General features: G+C 38.7%; 1 protein-coding gene across 1 annotated transcript in view; it reads left to right on the top strand.

Annotated features, from left to right (window-relative positions):
- Positions 1-15186, top strand: part of DCC (DCC netrin 1 receptor) — a 1139534-nt gene that overhangs the window by 773314 nt on the left and 351034 nt on the right. The gene's annotated exons all lie outside the window — the stretch shown is intronic.

Genomic DNA, 15186 nt, shown 5'->3' with positions numbered 1-15186 from the left:
TAGGGACTAGCAGCCTATTACCCACAGAGGATAGGTGAGAAAACAGAGGCTCAAGGTGGTAAAGTACTTGCATGGGGACATTTACCTAGTATTTGGCAGAAGCAGTCTGGCTCTGGAATCTATATTTAACTACTGCCTTATGCTGCCTTTCTTTCTCAGATGTGACTTGTTTCTTTCCTCCAGGTCAAAAACACATCAAGTAACTCCCAGTCGCCACCTCCTTTGATCACTAGAACTTCTATCTCTTTAACATATTGAATCAGTCACCGGGAAAGAGACAAATAAAGAATGTGAGCTCCAAGAAGGCAGAGGGTTCTCTTATTTACTGCTTTCTCATCTTCTAGAACAGTGCCTGCTGCATGGAAGGTGCTTAGCAAAGTACTTTGAATGAATAAATGATCAGATGAATAGGTAAATGAATGGATAAGTCCATGAGTTAAATATGCACCTTGTTTTGAGGTAGCTTTTAGTCTCCGAAGATAGACCATAATGCAGATGAATAAAAGGTTTTATGCCTTTTTATTCCTTTCAGATTGTTCAAAGAAGCTTTCTGTATATAACATTATGCCAATCTGGGTGAAACAGATTTACTCAGTTTTAAAATTTATATTAGAAAAACATATGCTAAAGTCTAAATTAAACAAACTTTTATCTTCATGGCTCAGTCTCAACCCAGAATTAATTTGGTAGAGCTGAAAATGAATTCTTTCACAGAAAATGATCTTGCCATATTTAGCATGACTTTTCCATATGGGTGGCATTTTTATTAGAGGACACTGAGAATCAGAATTAGGAATGGAGCGGGGAGACTGTTGCCTGTGCCTTTGTTTTAAATATACCCCTGATATAGCTAAATCTAAAGAGATCAGAAACATGCTGAGGTGAATATAAAGGACTTAGTAGACAAGTTTTTATTTCCTTATCATTATGGAAAGTAATGGTATTTTTATATTTTAAAAACTGTGGGCCATTCTCTGTCTCCTTTAAAAAGGAGGCAGAGGCCCTGGCCGGTTGGCTCAGTGGTAGAGTGTCAGCCTGGAGTGCAGGAATCCCGGGTTCGATTCCCAGCCAGGGCATGCAGTAGAAGCACCCATCTGCTTCTCCATCCCTCCCCCCCTCCTTCCTCTCTGTCTCTCCCTTCCCCTCCCACAGCCAAGGCTCCATTGGAGCAAAGTTGGCCCGGGTGCTGAGGATGGCTCTGTGGCCTCTGCCTCAGGCACTAGAATGGCTCTGGTTGCAACAGAGTGACGCCCCAGATGGGCAGAGCATCGCCCCCTGGTGGGCGTGCCAGGTGGATCCTGGCCGGGTGCATGCAGAGTCTGTCTAACTGCCTCCCGGTTTCCAACTTCAGAAAAATACAAAAAAATAATACTAAAGAAATAAAATAAAAAAAATAAAAAGGAGGCAGAGGTAGATATACGTATTCAAGAAGGGAAACTAATATAATCAAGAGGGGCACATGGATTTTCATCTAAAGAACAATATGTGCTAAATAGAAGGAGGAAGAAATATCCATGTGTGTTGATGGAGGGGGTTGGGTTTATGCTCTAAGACTGTAAAGTCAAGGCCTGAGAAAGGAATTTTATCAAAGTGTGTAAAACCAAGACAGATATAAAATGTGACCACTGACTTATTCAACAAATCCCAGTATACTACAGCCCAAGAATCTACTCAGAATTTAGAAGTGGTTCTTTTAGCTTCAGTTATAAATATATTTCATAGCAGATAATAAATTCAGAGTGAAAACAGCACAGGAAGCTCCCTAATAAGTCATTAAGATAACTTATGAGATTTTTAACACATATCCAAAATTCTGCAATTGGTATTGTAAGGGTGAGTCAAACGCATATACAGCATGGTCCCTGGTGAAGCCTCCATTAGGAAAACACCTGCCAGTCTCATTGATTATTGAGCTAATAAGCATTACTTCCTCTAGATTGGGTTATTATGGAGACAAATTATGATGAAAGTGCCCAGTGACTTATATTTTCTGTTTTTAATGGGATAAAAATAGTGAAATGATTTTAATACAGGACATGAGAAAGTAAAAAAAGACAAGTAGGCATAGGTAGATATCCTTAAAAGAAAAAAGGAAAACAAAACAAAACAAAAAGTAGGCATGTTTCTGAGCCAATATGCATGAAGCAAAAGGTAGATAAAAGCAAGTCTGATGTGAAATTCAAAATCATTTATTGTAGTGCTAATAGAAAAGAGAAACTATCTTGGAGGATGAAGAAGCTGAAGTCATTTTCAAGATGGCTGTATAGGTTTGCTGGAATCATTGCCACATATAGAGGGTGCATACACTTATGTGGAAGTTCTTCCTAGAGTTTTATTGATCTGTGACGTTCTTACCTGAACTGGCATGATCTGTGCTCTGTCAGTTTGTAGGAGCACTATTTTAACTGCCTAGATTTTATGGATTCTTCTGGTTATTTAATCCTTTTCTCTGAGTCGTTGGGATGTAAATAGTTTCTTCAGTGAATTTCACTCTGTGTTCTTCTAGCCTTCCCTCAGCTGCTTGGTCTGCTCTGTTTCCTCCTCTCCAGAATTAGGCATTTACGAATAGTGAAGCTTTCCGTTCATAATTTTTTTATTTTATTGGCCTGGTTATCATTATTTCTCTCTCTCTCTCTCTCTTTTTTTTTTTTTTTTTTTTTTTTTACCATATTTGATGGCATTTCTGGTCTCTCTCAGGGAGGCATCTAGAATAATACCAAGTCACCCAAGGCATGTTCGTGTGCTGTAAAACCGTGTCCAACTGCTTACCTGGGACTCTCCTCATGCTACAGACAACCTTGGTGATTATCCTGGCCCATGCTTTCCGGGAATCCATCATGCCAGCCTCAGCAAAACTGTCCATATTGTCACCTTTAATTTTACTAGCTAGTAGTTGCTATGAAAGTTGAAAAATGGAATGAAACAAGAATCTAGTTGGAATCCAATGCATTACTCCTCATGATGAAATACAGAGTGAACACACAGCTAGACTGGCAGCAGGTGATACAAAAGCATCAGCATGAATCATAAATGCTCCAGATGGGATGGCACTTCCCAGATGGATGGTTGCAGTCTGGCTGCTTTCTCTCTCAGGCCTGTGTTCGGAAGTCAGGGTGGTACGCGACCCTTTTTAACCCTCCATGATTAATCTTTTCACACTAGCTGATAGATGTTAGTTATGACCAAGAATCCTAAAACATGATTCTGTTTCTTTTTTTTTTCCTGATTCTTCACTCAGAATAAAATGATACACTACTAATAGATAAGCATCCCCTATCACTTGCTGTGACTCAGCTCTTTAAAGAACACCAGAGCTAAAAGCAATAGGGTTGACCTATAAACTATAATTAGAGCAAGCTACAGGTTCTTCCCCCCTTTTGTAAATAAATGATTTCTTTTTATTTTGGAGTAATTTTGGATTTACAGCAAAGCTGTAAAGATATTACAGATCTCCAGCATACCAGTTTCCTATATAGTTAATATCTCCCATTACCATGATGTGTTTGTCAAAACTAAGAAACCAACATTGGTACATTACTGTGAACCAGACTCTAAATATTATTTGGATTTCACCAGTTTTACGTTAATATTATTTTCCTGTCTCAGGTTCCAATGCAGTGGACTACCTGAGATTTAGTTGTCATATTTTACTGATCTTCTTCTTCTGGGACAATTTCTGTCTTTCCTTGTTTTTCTTGATCTTGACTGTCTTAAAGAGTATTGGCCAATTATCATATAGACTGTCTTCCAATCTGTGTTTATATAAAGCTTTCTTTATACTTTAGATCAGAATTATGGGTTTGGGGAAAGAATACCATGGAGGTCAAGTACTCTACTTCCCTTCCTGCCACACAGTGTCAGGGATATGTGATAGCCACATGAACTCACTGGGAATGATAGCCTACACTACTTGGTTAAGAAGCTAACATCTGCCAGGGTTTTACAATGAAATTACTGTTTAACCTCTCCAAATTCTTTTCTTAGGAAGCAAGGTACTAATTCTAGCCTACTTTGTGCCTCCTGACTTCTCTTCTCAATAACTCTCTAAGACCTGCCCTGATTCTATCACATTCTCTGTTAATTCTTTAATACATGTCTAGATAGTTGTAGGGCACAATATGGTCGTGCGCTGCCGCCTGTGTGGGAGGACCTCCCCCATTGGGAGCTCAGGTTGATAATAAAACCTTTCCAGTGCCCATCTTACCTGTTCCTCATCTGGACCCAAGAGAATTAGACCCTGGAAGAGGTCATTTACAGGTTTGGATTATGACATAGCTGGGTGACATGGAAAGCAGAAAATGTCCATGTCTCATTCATCTTGGTGTTTTGTTTGTTTTACTTTCTAGTCATCCTAAAGTGAATTTAGTTGAATATTGTATTGTGATCTCTTTCCAGACACAACTCTAGCTGGGAAAAACTAGAGGCCAGAGTTAGTTAACTTTCATAACCATATCTCAATGCATATTACAAAATAGCTTCAGAATCCCGAACTACATATTAGTAATTTAAAAGTGTTTCAGTATGTGTGGCATGAAACTCTGAACCCTTTACAGATAATTTTTTTCTTGTCAAAATATTTACTTGTGAATATAGAACATCATTTACTCTTCGCTTTACATAACCAAAGGTGTGAAAATGTTGGCTTCCTTTTCATTTGAAGGTTAAAAAAAATTTTTTTTCCTGCATTCTTGAAAGTAAAGGTCACAGTACTTTGTATTTTTAAGTCAACATCATTATAATAAAATAATTTTTGGTGAAATTAATAACCACTCTGGAGAGAAGATAACAATAAGAATTTTCAAATATATCAAAAAAGATGTTGCATATACTGAAACTCTTTTCCCATATTTCATAACACTGCCTTTGTCTCTTTTCTTCAGTTAATTTAATTGATTTGTGACATCTATTTGAATATTAAGAAAGTTAATCCTTTGCGGTATTATTAAGAATGTTTTACTTTGTTATTTTTTATTTTGATCTCATTTATCATAGTTTTCCATTCAGAAATTAAGGCTTAAATGCAGTCATATTTTTGATATATTTCTCTGTGGACTTTGTTTTTTGTCATAGTCTCAGAACTGCATAATATATAATATTTCCCTTTGTTTTTCTTGAGCAGTTTTCAGGTCCTTCCTTCCTTCCTTCCTTCCTTCCTTCCTTCCTTCCTTCCTTCCTTCCTTCCTTCCTTCCTTCCTCTCTTTCTTCAAGATCTGTGTCTATGCACTCTATTCTGGACTACCGTTTGGCTCTGACCCTCTTCGCAATAATAGTGCAGAGAAATTCTAAGCATCTCATCAGGTATTGCACAGAGAGTAAGTGACAGATCTTGTCTTGAATGCAGGAAGCCCGTGACCTTTCAACTGCTGTCAGAGCTGCCTGTTGTTTGGTGGAGATTTATAGATATTTTTTTAGTATGGATTTTCATCCTAACAATATTGGAGCTTCCTATGAAAGGGCAATCCATGTTTTTGCTTAAAATAGAAAATGCTGATGTTTATCAAGATGGTAAAGGCAGAGGCTGATACCATTTGTTTTCCTCTATATTTTTTAGATCCTGTCTTTAACTGAACTCAAAGCACTTTATGGTTATCATCTGCTATCTTGTGTGTCTTTGTGATCATGTAGAAGGAGAGAAATGTTCATATAATATTTGGGGGAAATATAGAAATAGTAAGCATTATAATAAGGCTATATAATCAATCAGGAATGAGCCTTACATAGAATTCTAGTGTTTTATCCTCCTAATTCCAAACTTTTCAGTGTCATATTATCTTTCAAGCCAGCTATGCCCCCTGAACTGGTTAGTGAGGTTGCCATTCGGTTTTAAATTCTGTCCCAAATTTGGATGAATCAGTTTTGAAGGAAAAGGAGAAAAAGAAACAAGTAGAAAAAAGAGGAAAGGAGACAGAAATGAAAGATACTGTTACTTCCTAACACAATAGAACTTGAGCAGTAGTGAGCTTAGAGATTAACCTATCTGCACCCTAAAAGGTTTTTGCCTAGCTACTAAATGAGAGAGGATATAGCTCATCTCATAATTGCCTCCCATAAAAATATGCCATCCATCAGACCCCTTTTTTGATCTGGATGTGCATATGCATAGTGTAAAAACATACTTTTGCTTTAGCTAAAAGGGTGACCAGGAGTCAAACTTAAAATAGATTCATTTATTATGGTAGGTGAACACCTGTATTCTATGTTTCAGAATTATACATGCTGTATGTTATATTTTGAATTATTCTATACATTTACCAAGTGTAATTCAAATTGATAAGGGTCATTAGTTAAATCAACACAAATAATAATTTTTTAAAAAGTAAACAAGATTTAAAAAGAAAAAAAACCCTATCCTTTCTGTAGGAATTAATATTGTTCTATTTAGAGTGACCAAGCAGAATACTGGCATTTGAGGCCCAGCCAGTTTATGATTATATAATGTCTTTATTACCCAATCGATCATCTCTGTTAATTATTTTGTTTGTCTGCTTAATGGCTTTGAAGTATGAGTGCTAGGTTCAGGCCAATAAGCCTCTTTTATGGTTACAGCTTCACTCTCATTTTCTTTACTGCAGTACATTAAAAACAGAAAAAAGATGAGCTTACATGACTGATTACTCTCAGCTGTGGTTTCAAGTTCTTCATGTTCATCATTTTACTTCCCATAAAGAATAGAATTGGGCTCTCTCTCTCTCTCTCTCTTTCTCTCTCTTTGTTTCTCTTCCCCTCTCTCCTTCTCCCTCACTTTCTTCCCAATGTATATAGGCCTAGAAGGACAAACTTAAAATAAAACAGGGATCTAAGGAAGCATCCTTCATACACAGTCTATGCCCCCTGTTGCTGGGCAGTGGCTTTCAGCATTGATATTAACCTCTGCTTGTGCAAACATATACAAAGATATATAATTGGAACAAGTAATAATTTATCTTAGTTTTATATCCTCTTATATCCTTTTTATTTTTTATTTCCCCTTAATCTGTCTTGGTGGCTGTAAAATTCAAGGATAACTATCTAAGGTTTAGAGCCAAGGGTGTTGCACATGATGCTTAATAAAGTTCCGTGTCCTTCTGATGTAAGCCTGGCCGGAGGTGGCTCCTCACACACCTACTTGTCCTCCTGTGCATCAGAAACAGTGTTTGGCCAACTTGTCATTCAGAAACCCTGGTTCTCAGAGACATCTCAAAACACTGAAACTGGCGTACCCTGGCAATAAGCATTCCCACAGCTACACATACTGTACCCTTAAATACATGAATTCACATTTTATTTTAAATCCCATGGACAGAGTTGGAAATTTGCGACTAGTAGAACTCACTGAGCCATCAAATGTAATTAGAACTTTTTTTCCACTAGGGATCCCCAGACTATATAAGTGGTTCTAAAGAGAATCTACATTATTAAAGAGAGTAGCTTACACCTTTAGTTTATATTATCTTCCAACTTACCTTTGAGTTCCTTTTTGAGAAATTCAGTTACTTAACAACAACAAAAAAATTAGACTTTGCAGCACTGATTCTATTACTTTTTATAGCAACACAGCTTGTCAGCTGTTTTTCTTTGTTAGTGTCTTACTACCAAAGAAAATTACACGGAGATGCACTGCTACTTCAAGCCTGCCATGCTGACCTGTATCAGTCATGCATGTGCTCTTTGGATGTTCCGCACAGCCACGGAAGAGGGTTGCATGGCAGCCCGGGACAGAGTACCATATGGCTGGGATGAGGTGAGCGATGATAAAGGCACATGACGGATGGGAGGAGAGATGTCACTGCTTGTCAGTCTCTCTCCCTAGAGGAAGCTCTAGTGACAGGGGAATGATTGAAATGGCACATTTGGGGTCCCTGGGCATGGAGAACAGATAAACAATGACTAGGAATTCAAAGACATAAACTCAAGGGAAATGATGGGAACAAAGGGGCCTAGGGTTTGGGTAGAAGCATCGTCATCCTGCAGTTGCTGAAAGACGCCAAGAAGAGACATTGATGGGAGAGGTGATTAAAGGTGGCCTCACAAAGCCTTGGAATAGTGACAGTTGGAAAGGGTACAATGGTTAGGAAGAAAATACAGAGAAAAGAAAGAGACCTGAAATGAAGTAAATTCTTATAGAAGCAGGCATGTGGGATGATGAAAAGGGCAAACAAAGGGCGACATTTTCTCTACCACCTGATAAAGGAAACAAGGACCAAGCTTAAAGAAGGCACCTTTGTGCCCAGATTCTCCCCAAAGCCTTTCCAGTAGGTCTCCTGGGTTTCCAGTGGGCATGATGACACTCACTGGTCCTGCAAAGGCAGACTCTGCTCTCTGGATCTATAGATAGACAAATAATAATAACCACCTATTGAATATAAATCATATGCTAGTTACTGTTTGAATCCCTTAAAATCCATTTCTCATCATCCCTTAACCCTGCATGTGAAATATTGTAGATCAATTTTTAATGGAGAAAGTAGGCTCAGAGAAGCTAAATAACTCTCCAAGTCACTTAGTCACAAAGTGTCAGAGAAGGTATCCAACATCCAACATCCCCTCTATTTAATTGCTGTTTTTTAGTCAAATCCATCTATTTACATAAATGAGGGACTAGACACTTCCCCAAGCTGCCTATGGTTCTTGTTTCATCTTGGATAAGCTGTTTAAGAGGTACTTTCCAAGGTAAAGAAAAAGAAAATAAAGAAATCATTAAAGGTATACAATGTATGCTATCATATACATACAATGTACAGATTTGAATATAAAAGCATTTCTACATACACATACACATACATGTTGATTGACCAGTTTACCAAATTTTTTTTCATTGTGTCTTTTGAAAAGACTTCATAATCTGAAGGAAATAGATGCCTCTGCTGATATGATAATATTGCCCAGAATGGGTTTTTTTTATCTTATGCCTGTGTATGGCCATGGGTAACATTTCTTAGCATACAACTTTGACCAGCTTTTCCTTGTACACTCAGTTCAACCCACACCAGCATTTCTGGCTTTCTTTTTTTAAAATTTTCTCAATAAAAGCATCATTTCTCTCAGGAACTATTCCCATCTAAACACAGCTTTGACATTGTTTAGTTAGTGCATGGTTGGATTTCCAGGACATTTTCCCTTCTTCATTTGATCAAAAATGAAATATTCACACCCCATACCTACACTCCTCCTTGGAACTTTCCTCTGAGTTTAGATTTGAAATTCACATGTAATTTATTATCAGAGTAGTAATTATTAGCACAACCAGCTTGCAATAATAGCTCAGGCCCTTCCCCATACATATTCTCAAATACCCATTTCAGAGAGTACTGACAGGGAATTTTCTAGTCCACATCTAATCATTATAATTCACAAACTTGCGAAGGCTTTCATCTTGCTAACACTGCAAGAATGCATTGGCTGCCTGGGATGTGACTAAATACAGTGTGCTAGGTTTAGGGGTGAGGGTAGTCAACGGATTAGACTTGGTTTCTCCTTTTACAGAACGTATACCGTATATCCCCATGTATGAGACACACCCTTTTCTGAAAAATTTAGGGTCTAAAAACTGGGAGCATCTTATACCGTAGTTATACATTTTTTCTTTGCATTTTCCGCTTTTTCGCCCTTGTTTTGCGCTCATTGTTGAGACCTGATTCGTCATCAGACACAGATGAGGACAAGCTAATGGATAGGAGGTTTGACAGTGATGAGAAGTTGTATGAATTTTATGATGAATAAAATGAGTTCAATAACTTTAAGTAATACATATTTTTTTCAAATTTGTGAGGCCCCAAAATTAAGGTATGTCTTATACATGAGGAAATATAATTTGGTACAGGGTACCCCAAAGTGACTAGAATATTGCAATGCAAGACAGTAAGTATCCTGAGGGGACACTTACCTTGGTCCTGTGAAAGCCTGGAATGGAGGGAGAATGGAGGACCTAAGCCGGGTGGGGATCAGGAAGGTGACAGCTAAACTGAGATCTGAAGGCGAGGGCAGCAGTGTGGTTGGAGCTCCAGCTCAGGTTGCAGCAGTTGGTGTAACAGAGGTGAAAGTATGAGGTCTTCATGGGACTCAGCGAGTTCAGTGTGGAGAGCTGAACAGGAGCAAGGAAACAGGTCTGCAACGAAAGCCTTTGGAACTCATCAAGCCCAGCTCGCCACCTCCAGAGACCTTCAATGGGATTTTTCTCAGGCTACCCAGCTCAAGACAGCTGGGGAAGCAGAGCTGGAATGGAGGAGCAATGTTGGAGGTGGGAGGACATAGGTCCTTGAGGGCAACGCAGGGGCAGGAAGAATTCTAAGAGCTAGCTCTTTCCTCAGAATTTGGAAACAGATTAAAATAGAGTGTCTCACAGTGCCTTGCATGTAATAACCCCTCCACAAATATTGAATGGATTCATGATTGAATACATAAATTTATTTTACCAAAGAAAATTTATACCCATTTAATTCAATTTCATAGCATGAGTATTATGATGATTTAGAAAATGATGCATTAAATAGGTTTCTAGTAGCAACATAGAAATAGCTTAGTGTAAAAGTGGGTTTCTAAACAACTACCCTACCAAAAATTTAGAATGAAACTCGTTTATAAGTAATAGACTGTCTCAAAATTTACAATTGTCTAACAATTTAGTTCTCTATTCTCTCAGGGCAAAATACATGGTTTAAAAATAAATAATTCAACCCTAGTCTGTTGGCTCAGTGGTAGAGCATCAGCCCAGCGTGTAGATATCTCAGGTTTGATTCCTGGTCAGGGCACACAGAAGCGACCATTTGCTTCTCCACCCCTTCCCCTATTTGTCCTCCTGCAGCCATGGCTCAATTAGTTGGAGTGCATTGGCCCTGGGCAATGAGGATGACTCTGTGGAGCCTCTGCCTCAGGCAATAAAAATAGCTCTGTTGAAAGCAGGGTCCCAGATGGGCAGAGCATCGGCCTTCGATGGAAGTTGCCAGGTGAATCTGGTCAGGGTGCATGTGGGAGTCTACCTCCCCTCCTCTCACCTGGAAAAAGAACTAACTAACTAAATAAATAAATAAATAAATAATTGTTCAAGCATAACATTATGAGCTTGTTAGATACTAATTCAATAGATTCTTTAAGATTATGATTCAATGAGATATTGAAGAGTTTATTGACATCTATCTCATATTGATTTTAAATGAAGTATAGTTTCAAATCACTATTTTTTAAAAATTAAAAATGAAAAAAATTTTTACTTTTACTAAGGTCCTTAATACATCAGCTCAAAAGCCATGATTCTTTGAATTTTGAACATAACATAAATCTTTATAAAGAGATATTATCATTTGTTATTTTTCAACCCAATACAGCCAAGCTTATTTTTGGTAAGGTAGTAAAATTACTTTTTAAATTATAAAAACTTTAACTATAGTTTTAATTATATCTGCATCTCTACTACATTAAAAGCTAGAGTTTGATGACAAGGGAACACCAACAAGAAAAACATCCCCAAAGGAAAATAAACAGATGTTTGCTCTTAGAACAATTAGATGTTCCTATTATTTCACTGATGTTTATATTTTATTTTAATTAATTTATATTTTATTTTAATTAAACCTTCAAGATAATAGGGAGATACAGCAAATAAAGCATCTAGTTGATCTGGTGTCTACATTTATAGTATTTTAGTTAAGACAGAGAATGACAGGGTAAAAATACATCTATTGCGTGTTTGATATTTAATGCAAATTAAATATTTTTGTGATTTTACAAATACATTTTATCATCCTTTATATGCCTCATAGGAGAGTAGGCTGGGCACTGTTAAAAAAACACAGAGGAAAATTAATGTCCAGAAACACTGTACAGTAAAAATCTGACAGAAAAAGAAAATGTCTCTAGTATCTGGAGAGAATGTGGCTTTATAGAAAATTAACCCAATAATGTAATTGTTAACAAAACTATTGCAATGGCATCATTAAAATGTTGTGTTAGTTTTTAGTTTCAAAACTTATCTATTATTTGCATTTATATTTTTTTCAGAAATCACCTACTTTTCTGGATTTTGCTATAATACAATGTTTTAAATAGAAGTTCTTAAAAAAATAAAAAGACTGTTATAGTCTGGCAAATTTGCCTCTTCTTCTCCATGACAACAGATAAAGAAGCTGTAACCATGGCAACAGTAATGGGGCAGACAGATTAGGGCCAGACTGGAGATTAGGCCTCCAAGAGCAAAGAAAGGAAGTCCTGATTGGTTCCTTATTGAGACCTTCTGTGAAGACAAGTTACTGTTGAGAGAAAGCAGGGAGGATTAGTAAGAACAAAATTAATTTCCCTATATAAAGTGAGAAGCCATTCCTTTGTTAAAAATGTGTCCCGTCCTTTTCATAGGATGATTGTTTAAATTGAAGTAAAGAGTCCGTGATTAATTCTGTTGAGCTTTATCTGGGCCATGTGGTTGCAGACCAGCTCTGTGAGAGACACTCCAGAGCCTGGAGGGAAGGACTTCAGTGTGAGGACGCCCCTTGCTCTCTGGGGCAGCCCCCGAGGGGGTGGACAACCCAGCTCACGTTCAAAGTGATACCCTCTATAAATGAGGTGCTTTGGGCAGAAAGGGACTTGAAAATTTCACTCCTGTTCTCTTACAATTTATTTTCTAACTTTTTGAAAATTCTCCAAAGATTTTTCAGTGTCATCATGGATCACCTTTTGTGTTTAAAAAAAAAAAAAAAATCTTTTGTAAAAAAAAGAAAGAAAGAAAAGAAAGTGCAGTAAAAATCCTATTTTCTTGAAACTGATAAAATGTATACATGTTACATTTTCAGAAAATGTGTTATGATTTTACACTGGTGCATTGCTTAGCGGATATTTGTTATTTTTTTTAACTTGTACACATAGGAATGTTTGGTCAAATGCTCTGAATAGATTTCACTTTGAGAATGTTGCCAAATGGGCTTCTGAAAGGGCTGTGCTCTTACAAGCTCAGCTGAGGGCAGACAGGAAGCAGCTCCAGGACCAACATCCTCTAACGTCTTGCTACCCTGATGTATTTTTTTAATAGGCTTTATTCAGAAAAGCATTTTTAGACTTTGTTTTAATGCACATTTCTTTTGTCAGGTTGAACCCTCTTTTAAAAAAAGATCCTTCTTTATTTTGTTGATCTTCAGACATTCCTTTTATATTACAGATATTAACTCGTGTCTGTTAGACACATATTTTGTAATTACTTTGCTTCAGTCTTGCCAAAGGAAAGCACCGATGTCAGGAGGAAGGTGGGAGGTCAGTGAAGAGATGGGCCCCTCGGAGTGGGGACGGCCCGTGTCCTGGCCTCTGGGAATGCTCGTGGCTCAGGTGCCGAGTCTGCTAGAGTGCCACGTGCCTCTGTGCGAACTGCAGAGGACAGTGGCCCTGTCTGCTGTCCGCCACTCGCCTCTGTGTCTGAGAGGGCTGACACGGGACAGATGCTCTGGGAATAGCTGCTGAATGAGTGGAGCCAATGAATGCTGCTCCCTGTGAACACCTGCTAGCCTCTGCCCAAAGGTGGTACTTTGGGGTAACAGGAACACGCTGACCTGTTACAAAGGAAGGTTAGCACCCCTGGAATCACCCTCCATGAACAGAGGACCACGGTACTTGCTTCCCCCGGATGGAGCACGCAGGGGCTCCTGCTGCACTGACTCAGCGCCTTGCCCTTCACTTTCCCTCCCTGACAACTGCCAGATCGTTCACAGTTTGTAGCCTAGACTCCCTGCTGTCTCACTTTCCGATTCCCCACTGGTGTTTCCTGGGATCACGTTCCAGTCAATGCATTTGCACATAAATCCTTTTCTAACACCCCTCTTTGCGGAGGAAGCCAAACCAAGAAAAGTGACAAACAGGAGCCAGGCCAGCAGGCAGATTGAGAAGTGTGGTAGTTCCCCCAGGTGAAGGGTAGACCTAGAGGTTAGTCAAGAGCAGTGATATGACCAGAGGGGTCTTTTTACAAGCTTCTCCTGGATCCTCTACAGAGAACACTCCGGACGGGACAGGCTGAGTGGAAGGGGAAGCAGAGGAGCTGGAAGAGAGTGTGATGTTTCTGGTGAGAGAATGATAGCGTGAATATGTGTGACCATGGAGATCAAGTCGAGTTGATTTCCCGTCTACCCAGCAGGGAGAACCCTAGAAGGGGTTAGTGAGAGAGAGTCAGAAATAGGGGACACAGTTGGGGTTTCTGGGCTGTCGAGTTGAGAGAACAGTATAGACACAACCAAATAATGTAGCTCTGGAGGAGAAACAGGCAGTGGGGATGGGGGAGAGGATAAATTCACTTCAGTGTGCTAGTTGGAGCTGCCTATGGTGTAGGCAAGTAAAGGTTTTAGTCAGGAGCTTTGATCTCGCCTATACTTTGGAGAGGAATGTTACATGTCCAGTCATCAGTCTTTCACCCTCCCCTCACCACTCTCCCACAAAAGGTTCACTACCTTGTTGACAGTCTTCCATTTATTTCAAATACTGTGCTGATCAAGGAAGCCAGGGGAAATTCTTATCTATAAAGAAATCGGCTAAGAATCTACAAAACCAGAAATAACTTTGAAAGCTTTCTGAAGTCCTTTAAAACCTCTTTCTTTGTATAACTGGTATGTATTAGAAATTGATAATGTGACTGGAACCGCTGGTAAATAGGATAGTCCCCTCCCCCCAAAAGGACTTTCTGGCTAACAGGAGTTTAGCTGGCAGCAGCTGGACCAATGAGAGAGTGAATGCAAGAAAGGAGACCACCTTTCATAAGAACTGGAAAAAATGGCTTACAAAAACCAGTTTGCAGATTAAATGTAGGCAAACGGATTCTTGTGATTCGAGGCTAGAAATCATCTGTCTAGATGAAATACATGTTCCCTAGACTTGGGGACTTGAATACTTAAGAAGAAAACAGAGCTATCTAGCAAAGATGAATTATGAATCCACGCACACACATTTTTTTTTATAATTTTATTTTTTTAATGGGGCGACATCAATAAATCAGGATACATATATTCAAAGATAACATGTCCAGGTTATCTTGTCGTTCAATTATGTTGCATACCCATCACCCAAAGTCAGATTGTCCTCTGTCACCTTCTATCTAGTTTTCTTTGTGCCCCTCCCCCTCCCCCTTTCCCTCTCCCTCTCCCTCCTCCCCCCGTAACCACCACACTCTTATCAATGTCTCTTAGCCTCACTTTTATGTCCCACCTATGTATGGAATAATGCAGTTCCTGGTTTTTTCTGATTTAC

The sequence above is a fragment of the Saccopteryx leptura genome, chromosome 11 (genome assembly GCF_036850995.1).
Source record: "Saccopteryx leptura isolate mSacLep1 chromosome 11, mSacLep1_pri_phased_curated, whole genome shotgun sequence".
Classification (NCBI taxonomy): domain Eukaryota; kingdom Metazoa; phylum Chordata; class Mammalia; order Chiroptera; family Emballonuridae; genus Saccopteryx; species Saccopteryx leptura.
The sequence above is the reverse complement of the archived record's forward strand: the minus strand, read 5'-3'. Positions and strand labels throughout refer to the sequence as shown.